The 16319-nt window shown below is 40.5% G+C and overlaps 1 protein-coding gene across 1 annotated transcript in view; it reads right to left on the bottom strand.

Moving 5' to 3' along the window:
• KLHL32 (kelch like family member 32) overlaps window positions 1–16319 on the bottom strand; it is an 826279-nt gene that overhangs the window by 420608 nt on the left and 389352 nt on the right. The window lies entirely within an intron of this gene.

The following is a 16319-nucleotide window of genomic DNA, read 5'->3' as shown; positions in this document are numbered from 1 at the left end:
GGAGCTCTGTTTGACATAGATAGGTAGTCTGTTCCAGAGTATGAGAAGTCTCTGGGTTACGAATCTATCCCTCCAGCATGTTTTGTTTATTGTGGTGACAAGGTTTAGGTCCCTAGAGCGTGTAGCTCGGAGGGATTGGGATTTCTTTAAGTGGAGCAACAGCTCTGGGTTTGACATAGCTTTGTATGTTAGGCAGAGATCGCCTCTGAGTAGGTGATATGCAATGGAGTAAAGCTGGAGTTTTTTGAGTCGGTCTGCATAAGGCATCTGTTTGAGGCCAGTAATCCTCTTTGTGAGGTATTTTTGTGGCCTTTCCAGTTGTTGTATATGTCTTGTGAGGTACATACCAAAAGGGGCATTGTACTCTATAATGGGTCTAATGAGTGATGAGTAGAGGGGAACAATGACCTCTTTTTTTTCTGGATGAGAAACCTTTTGTGATGAGGTGTGCCATGTAGAAGGATTTCCTGACCACTGTGGTGATGTGATTATCAAAGGAGAGACTACTGTCCACCTGTGTCCCAAGGTCTCTTATCACACTTTTGGTATTAAGTAGACTACTGCCTATGTGGTAGTTCATGAGTACAGAGTTTTTACCAAAGGGGATGACAATGCACTTTTTGGCATTGAACTTGAAACCATAGCTTTGACACCATGCATCTGTCTCAGTGAGGCCCTTTTGTAGGATGTCCACATTGTTAGGAGTTTCGATTACTGCTCCTAGTTTGCAGTCATCTGCGAATTTAGTTAGCCAAAGACCTCCTGTGTTAGTCTGTACTTCAGAGAAGTAGATACCAAACAGGAGAGGACCCAGGACTAAACCCTGTTGTACACCACTTGTCACTGGTCTGAAGTCTGATTTGGAGTCTGCTACTTTCACAGTGTAGGTTCTGTCAGTAAGCCAGTTAGCAACCCATCTTGTGACATAGGGATTTATACCTAGTTTAGTGAGTTTATCTATAATTCCAGAGTTGGGGATACTGTTGAATGCCTTGGCGAGATCTAGATAGGCTGTGTGAACTACCTTACCCTCATCTATGGCTTTGTTGACTACTTCAAAGAAGTCTATCAGGTTGAGGAGACATGATCTGCCTTTTACAAACCCGAACTGTGTGGGGTTCAGAGTTTGGAGATCTCCAATGTCCTTGTTTATGAGTTCCATAAAGATATGTTCCATGGCTTTGCAGACCAGGCTCATCAGGCTAATGGGGCAGTAGTTCTCAGGGTCTGTTGTGGCCCCCCTTTGTGGAGTGGGATAACCATCACAGTGCGCCATTCAATGGGCACAAAGCCTGAGGTGAGGCTATGACTGAACATGGTACTTAGGTGGGTTTACAGGATTAGAATGTTTGCCTGGATACTATTACACAGGAATAAAACAACATTATATGACAGTAATAGATGTCCTTAGAAAGCATGAATAGCTCTTAGGAGTATTGTGCATGAACTGAAGTGATAGGAATCCATGGATGACATTAAGAAGCAGTTAGACCTATCAGTGCAGGTGAAGTGTATGGTTACTAATGTGAAGAAAGATAAACATTGCATTTGAATTGATCTGCAATATCTGAATAACATGAGTAAAAGATGTTAATGAAGTGATCTTGTCAGATTCTAAGCTTTTCACAATACTAGCTGCTAGATGAAGGGAACTTCAGACTGTCTACATTTAATATGCTACTATGAAATTAGAGATTCTTTCAACATCTATTTGGTAATTCATCAGCACCAGCAGTATTCCAAGTAGGAATCATACAAGTAACAAAATATTTAGAAGGTGTTTCCAACACAATTGGTGATATATCAGTAAAGACATAAGAAAAATACAGCAACAGTTTGATTCATCTGTTGAATAGATTCAGACAGTAAAACTTCAAGTTAAGTAAGAGCAAACATAAAATAAGTAACAAAGTAGCAAAATAAGAGCAAATGTAAAATAAGAGTGACTGCTCTGAAGTACACCAATTATATTCTAAATCTGGTGGGAAAGAAGCCTGATACAGAAAAATTCAGAGTGTGCAAATACAAAATCCAGAGAACAAGCTGACAAGATAGAGATTTATAGAAATGATGTACTGGCTTGCAGAGTTTACACCCAATGTGTGTGAAATAACTATCCCATGAATTCAGAAACCTTTTGACTGTCACAGTAGCTAAATTTGTATGGAGTGGCCACTCACAAAACAGGGATCATTCAGAGATGCACTCTGAGCATGATTCTAGCAGTCAGTGATGTAATGATGGCATAATGACATGGACATGACAACATTCTTACAATGAGGGTGATGTGAATGCAAATGAAGAGAAACAATAGGGGGGTGCAATTCAGAGGCATAGACATTTCGCTTGAAAAGACACTTCCTCCAGAGTTGCTGACTGTAGTAAAATCCTGAAGTGATGGGTTGATAGACCTAGATAACATATTCAAGGTAGTCACCACATTTACATATGTATATGTAGGAGGCTGTTCTTGCTGCTGGTAGGCAAAGAGGTGTACATCTTCCATCTCAATGTCACAGAGTCAACCATCTATGTGTAACATGCCATGACTTCCACAACATAACACAAATCCAGTGGACCACTAACACTTGGATAGGGGTACAATGTAGGAGATGGTTGAGATGTGTCAGCTTCATATGCAGGCCCAGAAATCATGCAGCGTACCCATTTTTGTAGATATGTGGGGTTTTGAGAATCTTACCTACTGGGACCTTTCATTGACTATTGAAGGACACAGGCATCAGTCTCAAAGATAATCCATCAGTTTCTCAATATCATGCTACAGCTTATGGAGAGCTTATGTGGCTTCCATGTACAATACAGGACAGAAGCAAAATCATGACACTATTTTATAATGTAGCTTATTTCCCTGAGGTACTGGGAGCCACTGACTGCACTCTATATCTCTCTCTCTATACATGTATATATATATATATATATATATATATATATATATATATATATATATATAATGTATCAACAGGCTACTAAAGCAAAAAATAGATACAGCACCACCCAGTCACAGACCCACATTATTGCTGAACATGTGTTTGTTCTGCTAAAGGACCAATTCCATTGTTTAGATGTTTCTGCTACAGCACTGCTTTGTGACCTTGGAACATGCATCAAAATATTTTCAATGTATGTAGCATTATAGAAAATGTTGCTACAGATACAACATTATACAGACATTTGGGAAGAAGAAGTCCCAGAGTCAGCAGCAGAGAAGGTGCCTAATGAGGAGCAGGTGCAGTATCATGTGGTACAGACTACAGTTCATAACTATGGGCCAGAGCAGGCATAACCTGTAACAGTAAATGATACTTGCAATATTACATCCTGGCTGCACTGTACCATTTATGCACTGTCCACTACATGTATCAGACTTGGGCTTCCCCAGTAATGGAGTATTGATTGAAGGGCACAGCTGTTATAATATTCATAGTTGGGGAGGGCCACAGTGACAAGTATCTACAATAGGCATTATGTCTGTGTTTGTGTGTGTCAGGGGGTGGGAAGGCGTGCAGGTTAATGATGTGTGAGACTTTGTGAGCCATGGACAGGTAGGTGTATGGATCTGGAAAGTCTGGGCAGAGAGGTGATAGTATCTCCATTGTGTTGTGACTGGGCAGTGGTGGGAGGTGCTGATATGTATGCGCGTGTGTGTGTGTGTGTGTGTGTGTGTGTGTGTGTGTGTGTGTGTGTGTGTGTGTATGTTTATTTGTGTATGTGCATGCATGGATACAGCTCCTGTAGATGATACAGCATTGTGATAGGGATCTGGTAGACAGGTCCAGGGCATGTACAGCAGATGTGTTGGCCTTATCCTACAATAAGGTGGCATCCTGGGCCTTAGAGATTGGTTGCACAGCACAGAAATCTGTCCATGGAAGAGGAATGTGGATATGGGTACCATATTACCCAAGTCTCTGACTAATATTGCGACCTCGTTATTGTATTTGGATTTGTCTGTAATTCTCATCAGGCCCAGACAGTTCCTCAGAAGACCTTGTATGCACTGTGGATAACCCTGTAAAAACACATAAGCATTACCCAATCTAGCATTGGGCCAGTGAAAGTATTTATGTATAACAGCATTCTGTAGAGAAATATAGTTAACATTCCTTTCTTAGACTGTCATTATACTCATACACTCAATGTTCCTTTATGAAAAGAAGCCATGTTTATTAGCTGTATGGCCTTAGTTGGAAGGGTAGTGTGGACACTACCACATGTTAGGATATTCTCAGCTGGGACATCCCCAGTGGATGCCCAAGGTGCCTTTTGGAATTTGTTGCCTAGGTCCAAAACTGCATAATGGGTACCTGAACTATCTGGAACCTCAGACAGAAATGCAACAAACTCCTCTGTGTTTGATATAATGTTTCTGTCATAGGATCACCACTTCTATTCCTCCACTCAGGTGTAATATAGGTTGTCTCATTGTGTACCTGTGCAGTCATGTGAGCTACTCTTCTATGGACCTACTCATATGTCTGATTTTGGCTGTTGACAGCACCGCTCTCCTGAATAAGGTCCAACCAGACATGTGATTATATGATTTAACCTATCTCTCTCTTGCTGGCTCACTGTCTGCTTCCAGGCCTGCCTTTGTATTGGAAGACTGAGGTCCTGCAGTGGTAGTGGTGACCTGGGACATCTCTTGTGGCTTCTAGTGGTCAGTCACTGGAGGGAATGCATTATGTTTTTCTGGTGACATTACCAAGGGTTGTAGTTTATCACAAGGTGGGAGGAATTTGGAGGATGTGATGGAGGTGTTTGGGACTGGCCAGAGGGGAACTAATGCACGCTGGCCAGAAGGAACTAATGCACTCCTCTCTGTCTACAGACATTTTGTAATTTTCCCAAATAAAATAGTAATGGAATAACATTTAGTGCACAAGCTGGAGCATTCTTATCAGTTTAGTAAGTTCTTTGCAATTACAGAACTTTATGCAAAAAAAAGCCTTTCTATCAAGGAGCTGTACAAAATGGATTAAAAGAGAATTAAAGTATGCAACTCCTCAAAATGAGAAAGTATAGGTCTATTCAGAATCCATAAAAGTGAAAGCCGTTAACTAAATTAAAGCAAAATAACTGTTAGAAATAGGATGATTTAAGGCTGTGTCACTGGCTGGATGTGAAATTATTGCTTCAAGCAGTTATGTGAGAAACAACTGTTAATACTATGTGCGACAAATGAAAGTGAAGGAAATAACACTTTGCTGATCTACTTCTGCTATATTAGGGAACAGCATACCACTGTGACCATTTTATTTATTTTGCTGTTTTTCCTCCATAAAATGATTTTTCTAAGAATGGCAACCTTTAAATGGCAGTAATGAGCCCAGAGGAGAGAAGAGGGTAGGCAGAAGGAGAGACAGAGAGTTGTTGCACAGGGTGGAAACATTAAAGTGAAAGCACAACAATCCACAATCTATAAACAAAGTCTGGGAAGTGGCAATCTTTAACAGCCCTCCACTGACACAGCAAAGGATTCAGGGAAAACCACAGAAAGGTGGAGAGATGGAATCAATCTTTAAATTACTTTGTATCTTGGTCATGTATTCTTTTCTAGTTCAAAAAAACTCTCTTGATAATGATATATTATGTAACTGGTAGCCAGTACGCAGTTTGGAGCACAGGACTGATAAGCTTATATATATGAAAACAGCAGGAGGTAAACATGCTGCAGTATTCTACTGCAGTAGCTACAGAATGTGAAACATTGATAGCTTACAGAATGTGAAACATCGACAGACAGCTTCTTGTACTCGGTCATCCATGTCCACTGATCCACACTAGTGCTCATGGGAGAGGCACTTTATATGGTTAATATTCCATGGATGGAAAAAGGTGTTTAGACCACAGAAGGAGGCATGAACTTGTAAACACAAAGGCTTTATCAAAATTCATGCCTAAGTTGTACATCTAATCCATCACCTGGAGAGGCTGAGTGTTAAAGCTGGACGTGAATGCCTGATAAGAAGACAACATACAGCCTAATGAGAAAAGAGTACACATTGCCAGTTAAAGGGCACTATTACTGAAACAGTTGGTTTAGATGAACATATGTTTAGCACATTTAAACTCATGCAGTGAGATATTTCAGCAAGGCAGATGTTAAGCATTTAGACAACACATACTTTTTAGAACCCAAAGACAGAAAGAGCTGCTGTAATACATGTGTAGCAGGAAAACTCTAGCATTGTCACCAAATGATCTTATCAATAAGCAGACATTAAAGCACAGACAATATAATTAAATGACAGGAGCCCTACAATACTCTATATAAAACTGGCACATAGACAGAAGACTAGATTTCTGAAGCTGTTTGTTGGGATGTTCCCTACCAGGTGAGGATATCTTCCTCCAAATCTATAGACTGAACTAAAGTGATTAAACAGTATGTCAAACTGTAGTGTTCAAAGCTGCCTTTATGTCAGTCCAAGCTACTGTCCCTTTGAAAGAAGATTATTCATTTTTCTGCAAGTGCAATCGTAGTTCTCTGATTATGTAAACCTAATTGGAAGATCTTTGAGATAATGGGTGAATACATACCCATCAGATTGTACAGTAACTTTCTCTGCAAACATTCCCCAGAAGTGACAGTTATTGCCTTGCTTTAACTGGGCCAGAAATTCCAGACTGAGAGACAGTTTCTTCAAAGGAAGATTTGTCATTGCATGAGAATTCCAGATTAGGAAAAACTTTCTTCATAATGAGATGATGACTGTTGACGAGATTTAGAAGTGGAGCACTGTAGTACACCCTGATTAAATGGCATACACTGATTCAAAAAGAGGACTTGAATAATTAATGACCCATATTGTTAAGTTATAATTAGTCACACAGTGACATCATAACCCTACCTCACCCTGCAGTTCAACACTCCTGAGGTACCTGCTTACAGATGTGATTTTAAACTTAGGTCTCTCTGCCTACTTCAGAAGGATGAAAAGATCCCATGGCACTTGTCAGTGAAGGTTAGAAGCACTTCTTTTATTTAAAATTAAAGAAAATGGAGCAAAATGCCTATTAAAGAATATACAAATAGACTACATCCACTTTCAGAGTAACACTGAAAATACCTTAAAAAATGTGTTTTTATCTTCATTCTTACTTTGTTCTCTTCCACGCTTTTTACTTTATTATTTCACTTGATTTTGATAGCTTCATTTTTTTCTTTTAAATCATACACCTAAATTCTGCATTTCTTTGGTATTAAAGAGATACCTGTTTGTCAAAATGAGCCACTTGATTACTGATGATATCACTCTCAGCATAAGCTCCACGATCACCATGTTTTTGATGTCATCCTTCCAGAATGTTCTCCTGTTACATTTTTAATTAGTTTCTAGTTGTATTTATAGTTTGTTTCCAGTAATGTAACCTAGCTGATGATGACCATTTTTATATACAAATATGGTTGTGCTATCAGACAGAAATTAGTATGACTTGATAATTAGATCTGTGTATTCCTTAAGCTTACTAAATGAATTTGTAAATGTTGGTTTGCATGGTGTCTAGTTGCCTATAAGCATTTAGACTACTTAAGGAGAAGGGACAGTTTGACTTAAAAAGTGGCATGTGGTATTGTAAAGGAGTTTTCAAGTGCTCATCTCTAGTTGTAATGCCAACTAAGTTTTCTTTCTTTTCTCTAGTTTTCACTTACTTTTGGTTAATCAACTCATTATAGTCTTCTGCTGACACAGATTTTTTTCTCAGAATGCTAGTGTGTTTCCTCCTACACTTTATGCGATTGTCCTGAGAGAATTTAATGTGAGAATTCAAATGTGAAAAGCTGTCATTCACAGTTATGTAAACTATGCTAGTGAATAGAATGGAATCTGTGGAGGTGACACGGAGAAGATGCACAAGGTGTGAGCAGTTGATATTTTGGCAAACATTTGTAAATGAATAGCAGCAGGTACTGTGCTGTGGCCAGTGATGCAGTCAGCAGTCTTAGGCAGAAGCAAACCAGAGTTACTGGGGTATCCCTAATAAATGGGTTGATTAGCTATACGCAATAGTAGTTTGGGTTATGCATATTTATGTACTAAATGCATCTAATACCTCTTCTATCATGGTCTGTATTCTATCCAATCTGTAGATCCCATACAATTTGATTTTGTGAAAGGTAGATTATGCTTGCTCAACCTGGTTGACTTCTTTGACTCAGTCACCATAGCTGTGCATGAGGGGAAGGCAGTTCATACAGCCTACCTCGATCTGGCCAAGGCCTTTGATACCATTCCCCACTCAGGAATTATTGATAAACTCACCAAACTAGGCATCAACCCCTGTATTACCAGGTGGGTTGCAAACTGGCTCACAGATAGAACCCACAGTGTAAAAGTAGCTGACTCCAAGTCAGACTGCTGACCAATCACAAGTGGAGTCCCACAGGGATCGTTCCTGGGTACTCTCCTGTTTGGCATCTACTTCTCAGAAGTCCAGGCCAATACAGAGGGACTCTTGCTCACTGCAAGCTGGGAACCATTATTAACTTCCCAAGTGATGTAGACATCTTACAGAAAGGCCTCACTTAGACCAATGACTGGTGTCGAAACCATGGCCTTCAGCTTAATGACAAAAAAATGCATCCTCAGCCGCTTTGGGAAAAACTCAGTTCCCACTAATTACCACATTGATGGGAGTCCACTGAACACTGAAGGTGTTATTAGAGATCTGGGGACATAGGTTGACAGCAACCTCTCCTTTGACTACCACATTGCCACTGTGGTCAGAAAGTCCTTCTATGTGGCAGATCTCATTACCAAGGGTTTTGCATCCAGGAAGAAAAAGATCATCATCTCTCTCTACTCTTCCCTCATTAGGCCAATCATCGAGTATAATGCCCCATTTAGCATGTACCTTGCTAGACACATGCAACAGCTGAAAAGGCCACTCACAAAGAGGATCCCAGGCCTTAAACATGTGTCGTACATAGACAGACTAAAAAAAACTCCAGCTATTCTCTGTCTCATATCGTCTACTAAGAGGCGATCTCTGCTTGACATACTAAGCCATGTCTGACCCAGTTCTGTTAGAAATGCTACATCTAAAGAAATCCCAATCCCTCCACACCACATTCTCCAGAGACCTCAACCTCATTACCACAATCAAAAGAACATGCTGGAGGGACAGGTTCATAACCCAGAGACTGCTCATGCTCTGGAACAGACTTACCATACATGTCAAGCAGAGCACCTCACTGACCCTTTTCAAGAGAAATCTTGATGAGTGGATGGGAAAAAGAAAGTTCACCCCTGGGATCACACCAGTGGCTCTACTTGATAGAGGCACTGGGAGCTAACATTGGGTGGCACAATGTCAGGGCACTTCTATGGGCTAGGCTTGTAAAGGCTCCAGGGCCATTAGCCTAGTGCCAACTTTACCGCCCCAAGGACCAATCACAATACCAGTAGAATGCACGGCACCCAGTATTACTGCTGCATAGGTTAAAACAGCACTGTTCAAGGCCAAGAATACAGCTTTTATGGGACCTGACAATATCCGTGGCTGTGTTCTACATGAACTACAGAGTGAACTGGCACCTCACTTGTGTGCCCTGTTCAATCACAGCCTCACCTCATGCTTTGGCCATACTGAATAGTGCACTGCTATAGTCATCCCTCTCCACAAAGAAGGAGTGACTACACACCCTGGTAACTATCATCCCATTAGCCTGACAAGGCTGATATGCAAAGCTATGGAACACATCATCATGGACCTAATAAACAAGGATATAGGGAATCTCCAAACTCTGGATCCCACACAGTTTGGTTCAGTGAAGGGTAGATCATGCCTGCTCAAATTGGTCGACTTCTTTGAGTCAGTCACCAGAGCTGTGGATGAAGGCAAGGTGGTTCATACAGCCTACCTTGATCTGGCCAAGGCCTTTGATACTATTCCCCACTCAGGAATTATAGAAAAACTCACTAAGCTAGGCAGCAACCCCTATATCACTAGGTGGGTTACAAATTGGCTCATAGATAGAACCCACAGTGTGAAAGTAGCTAACTCCAAGTCAGACTGCTGACCAGTCACAAGTGGAGTCCCACAGGGATCAGTCCTGGGTCCTCTCCTGTTTGGTATCTACTTCTCAGAAGTCCAGACCAACACAAAGGGACTCTGGCTGACAAACTTCGCAGATGACTGCAAGTTGGGAGCCATTATTATCTCTCCAAGTGATGTTGACATCCTACAGAAAGGCCTCACTGAGACCAACAACTGGTGTCAGAACCATGGCCTTAAGCTCAATGCCAAAAAATGTGTCATCATCCCCACTGTGAAAAACCCAGTTCCCATGAATTACCACATCGATGGTAGTCCACTGAACACAGAAGGTGTTATAAGAGATCTGGGAATAGAGGTTGACAGCAGCCTCTTTTTTGACCACCACATTGCCACTGTGGTCAGAAAGTCCTTCTATGTAGCACATCTCATTACTAAGGGCTTCATTGTCACCCTCTACTCTTCCCTCATTAGGCTAATAATAGAGTACAATGCCCCATTTGGCATGTACCTCAGTAGACACCTGCAACAACTGGAGAGGCCACAAAAGTACCTCATAAAGAGGATCATAGGCCTTAAACACTTGTCCTATATGGACAGACTCAAAAAACTCCAACTATTCTTTGTCTCATATTTCCTATTTAGAGGCGATCTCTGCTTGACTTACAAAGCCATGTCTGACCCAGCTCTGTTAGAAATGCTACATCTAAAGAAATCCCAAGACCTCAACCTCATTACCACAATCAACAGAACATGCTGGAGGGGCAGGTTCATAATGCAGAGACTGCCCATGCTATGGAATAGACTTTCCATACATGTCAAACAGAGCACCTCACTGGCCCTCTTCAAGAGAAATCTTGATGAGTAGATGGGAAATAGAAAATTAACCCCGGGGATCACTCCAATGGCTCTACTCAACAGAGGCACTGGGAACTAAGGTCGGGTGGCATGATGCTAGGGTAATCCTATGGGCTAGGCTTGTAAAGGCTCCAGGGCCATTAGCCTATTACACACCTATGAACCTATTAGCCACATACTCCCTTCCCTGGGGCATTATCTTGATGTACAGACATCAGGGCAGGGACTGTTACTCATATATGTATGCCCAACTGCAACTATTATGTCAGTGTAATGTAATTTGCATTCCATCCTTTCCTTTGGGCAAACCTATTGCCACTGCAGCTGTGAATGATACATTCCCCTCTCACTGTCAAAAGTAAGGAGGCCACTGGATACTCCTTCCTTTACCCAGATGATATCTGGCTTTCTGGCTCTCAAAGGCAGTGCAAGCAAATGCTTGCAAACCACCTTGTGATATTTTAGATTTTCTCAGTTTGTGGGATTATCCTCAGATCATTTCTGATTTTACTGGTGTTTACAGGTATCTACACCTTACAACAAATTACCTGATAGCCCTACTTTCTATTAATGACCTTATCTTCTATTTTGGCTTCCCTGGCACACTGTGTGGTAACCCGTGTAATGCTTCATTGTTATTCATTTGTAAAACTAGTTAATCCCAAGGTGCATGTAAACTTATTGTCTTAGAGGACACACACTGCAAGTAACTTGCTCTTACTCATACCATATACAGCTGGAGATTGAGTGTATAAAACCCAGGACTTCAAGATGAAGCTTGTTAACACCTCCTCTCTTTAACCATCTATGCTACGCTGCTAGACTATCTCAAATTTAGTTTTGCTTTTATCTGAATATTAACAAATTAAACAATTTCTTAAGTTTTCTTCATTAATCCTTTTGGAGGGAAAAATAAAATTTATGGTCTAATGCTTTTCCTTGAGTATTAATACGTGGAAGTCCCATTTCAGTGTACCCACTGTCCCATTAAGCCAGTTCTGTTGCTGACTCACTACACTATCATTATCAACTATTAAAATGAGACTGAGATGGCATACTACAGGAAACAACTACACAGCCAGTTCCAGGAGCATAACAGTGATTGCTGCTTTAGTCTATGAATAAGGGTTGGCATAATGGTTAAGGTGTTAACCTCACAAACAAGAAGTACAGAGTTTGATTCTCACTAAGAGAAATTGGTTAGGCTTTGTTAGAAAAATATGTATTTTGAACATATATAAAGTGCTAGTTAAAAAGCAAATAGTATATAATGCATTTTATTCTATTAATAATATGGAAATAAGAATGATTTTACATGTAATTGCTTGAAGCTTTGGAACTGCAGTGTATTTGAACTCTGACCCTGGCAGTAGCCAGCTCAGCAAGCTTATGTTTTTCACTAATGATTATCTGCTGGGTCAGGAAATTAAATGTATAAAGCATTGAAAATCTTCTTCTCCTTCCGCTGGGACAATTGGCCTTGTAAATGTTACCAAGATAAGACACAGCTGTTGAGAAAATGTTGCAAGAAGAACAAAGAAGTGTATTACAAGACTGAACCAGCTATTGTATTCAAGCAGGCCTGAAACCTTGACGGAGTAACATTTACAGAAAGACATTATAACTGACCAGGTGCTTTGCAAGGCTATATTATTCCCAAGGGAAAGCTTTTTAAAAAATATAACATCAGCAATCTTTATGAATAGAATACTGTTAGTAAAAGTGATGTAGATGCCCTGTGACTAACCACGTCAGTAAGGTGGGCAAAACCTGAATGTAAACACTATAAAATATTCTGTACTTCCTGCATCATGTCAGACAAAATTCTGTACTTGTACGTTTTTTGCCTCCTGGTGTACACTAGTAAACTTTTGCATCTGAGCCTCCTGTGTTGTTATCTTTGTTTTTATTTAACAGTTTGGTCCTTCTTGAATCGGAAACCCTCAGACAGCTACAGATCAGAGTGTACCGGTGGTCGAACACTGCGCAGGAGAAGCTACCGAAACAGTTCTTCTTGAAATACAAAAGACCTCCGACTGAACTGTCGTTTTGAGAGGCTGGCCACTTTCTGATCTGCGGCCGAAGAGCGGTCTCGAACTGGTCGACTCAGGAGGCTCAGGTAGGAAGATATTTGCCTTTTTTCTGTTTTAGATCAGGGACTAGGTTACAGTAAATACTATTGTCAGAAGATTTGTTATACAGATCAGGGACAAAAAGAAATTACTGTATATTTTGTCAGAGATCAGGGAAACAGAATAAGGTAAGCAGTCATTCTAGATAAACTGTATAAGGAACTGAAATACCATGTGGTGAAAAGGGTTACGTAACATTTTCTTTTGATATGGGAAATCAGTGCACTAAAACATCATGAGATCCGGCCCTAACTGAAGACGCAAAATATATGCAATTACAACAGGCTGATAATGTAAAGTATTATACAAAATGGGTTAATAAATACGGATTTGATGGTAAATTGGATAAAATTTCATTAGTTAAACTCTTAAAACAACTTAAATCTGACGCAGAAGGTCAGGCAAAAAAACAACAACGATTAGGCATTCCTCAGGTACACAGGTGGATTGAGGAAGTAAACCGAAGGGAACAAAAAACTAAAAATGCTAAGACATTATTTTTAGATAAAGAGGATAATAATACAGTAATAGCGACGGCTCCTCCTCCCCCGCCCTCTCCGATGCCTTTATTAGGATATAAAGCAGGAGGACAAGCTGGTCCACCTCCACGTTATCCTGATGCCACAAGAACACTAAAACCATTTGTTAGAGATCCTATTGAAACTAGGTCCCGGACACGTAAAACACTTGGGGACACAGACTTGTATCAAGTAGGGAGAAACACACTAGAGGAAAATGAGGAAGAAATCTGTCCACTAATCGAGGTACCAAATCCTCAGGCAGGACAGGAAGGGCAGGATCCAACTCTTCCAGTATACAGACCACGGACACCGGAAGATATTCGGAAAGCTACAGAGGGAATCCCCCATCCAAAAGTTAATTACACAAAGTTTTTACAAGATTTACAAGGTATGAGACTAAGTTACCACTTGAATGGGGAAGAAGTAGAAAAGGTAGTTAGACAAATTGTGGGTCCAGACTGGCACATGATTTGTGGCACCTGGAATCCTCGTAATGCAGAGCTTAAACCACTCCCACATAGTGACGCAGAACTAGACAGAGTAAAAGGTCTTACAGACCGAATTTCCGAAAAATGGAAACCTAGAGCAGATTGGACTTGCATTAACCAATGCATACAACAAGAGAATGAAACTGTAGATGGGTATTATGGTAGATTATTGGAATGTTTCAATAACCATAGTGGCATGGCTATTCCTGAAAATCAGACACATGATACCTCGTATGAACAGCAACTGAAAAATGCATTTTTGAAAGGTTGCATTGCACCTATCAATAGCTTTATTACGAAGCATATGATAGATCATCGAACAAGTAGGCTACAAGCCTTACTTGAATATGCTAGACATGCTGAAAGACACTTTAATAGTAAAAGAAAAGAAGACACAAGTCTTCACTGCTGAAGACGGAGCTGAGGTTTTGTAGTACAGCCCGGTAAAAGGGTAAGAAAATGCCCAGGAAATAGACAATCTGACAAACGGTCAGAAGATTTTGAAGAGAGAAAAAAGAAAGGTGAGTGCTTTAAGTGCGGAAAGAAAGGACATTCAGCAAGGGATTGCAGGCTAAATAAAAAGGTGACTACAGAAAGTAAGGGTGATGAGGACTGACTATATGATAGTGATGAAAGTCAGAAATCATCAGGAAAGGCAAACAAACAAAGGACAAATGTAAATGTAGTAGAAGGAAGGAACAGAGGAAGTGCAAGCAGATGCAGAGGATGAAGAAAGTGAAATTTTAGATTTGGCATTACTGAGCTTGGAGCTCTATCTGGCAGACACAAAACCGGAAGTCACACTTCTGGTGGAGGGGAGGGAAGTAAAATTCCTGTTTGACTCAGGAGCGTCACGAACTTTGATACACCCCTCCAAGTTACCAGAATATTCCGAATCACCTGATTATATATTGGTAAAAGCAGCAAACGGACAGCTATATAGGGAGCCACTCTCCCATGATATAGCAATAACTGACCCTGTTTCAGGTATGACTCAGAAAAGTAAAATTGTAGTTTCTGCAAAATGTCCAGTAAACTTACTGGGAAGAGATCTTATGCAGATATTTGGCATAGCGGTAGTTCCCACTATGCAGGGTATGGAGGCACAAAGACAAATGGATACTTCTGTGGTGCGACTGGAGGGTGAGACTTTTTACTGGTACAGACAGGACCTAGTTACGACTGGTCCAGGGGCAGTAACCGAGGAACTGATGAATGTAGCCATCAGTAAGGCCCCCTCCCTTGACACTGACCAACAGCATTTGTTACACTGTACTCTATACTACTGTAGCATGCCAGGACCTGATAAAGAATATGAGCAAGAATTATTCAAAAATCCTGCTAACAGATTAGTATTACGAACCTTGTATTGGGATACTGCGGGAAACAGTGTGGTAAGCTGTTCACTACCTCAGGAATTCATGACACTGTACAAATCTAACTACCACATGTCAGCTTAACGAAAAATAAGAATATGAAATGGGCGGACTTAGGAGAAAAAGTAACAAGATGGGAAAAACAAACTGATTTAGAATTATCAGAGCAGGGAATACAAAAACAGAAATTGAATTGGCTAACACAGACACATCCAGCTGTAGACTTACAAACTAGTGAAGACAGCTGATTAGCGTTCTTATTAGAAGAAGAAAAAGCCTTATGTGACATACCAAAGATTCTTTGGTCAACAGGCAAATCAGATGTAGGACTTATTCAAACAGCAGGACCAGTTACTATTACACCAAAATCAGCATTTAGACCACAAAAAAGACAATACCCCTTGAGGAAAGATGCAGAGCAAGGAATCAAGCCTATAATAGCAGCATTACTCAAGGAAGGAGTACTGGTAGAATCTCTTGATTCACCATGTAATACCCCTCTATTTCCTGTTAAAAAAGCAAACGGGTAATGGCAGATGGTACAGGATTTACAAGCTGTAAACAATGCAATAATACCTAGAGCACCTACGGTGCCAGACCCACAAACCTTGTTGAACGATTTAAAGCCGCAACAAAAATATTTTACTGTAGTAGACATAAGCAATGCTTTCTTTTCAATACCTATACATCCTGATAGCCAGTATTGGTTTGCATTTACATTTCAGGGTAAAAGATATACCTATACTCGGCTACCACAGGGATATTGTGAAAGTCCAACGATATTTGCACAAGAAATGGCAAGCAACCTGGCAGGGTTTACCCCACCAGGAGGTAGTCAGATTCTACTTTATGTAGATGACATTTTGCTAGCAGCCCCCACCCAGCATCAATGCAGGGAGGATACGATAGCATTATTGAAATTTT

This window comes from Protopterus annectens, chromosome 1.part0, assembly GCF_019279795.1.
Source record: "Protopterus annectens isolate FY-2018-M chromosome 1.part0, PAN1.0, whole genome shotgun sequence".
Lineage (NCBI taxonomy): Eukaryota > Metazoa > Chordata > Ceratodontiformes > Protopteridae > Protopterus > Protopterus annectens.
This window is presented reverse-complemented; position numbering and strand designations above follow the sequence as displayed.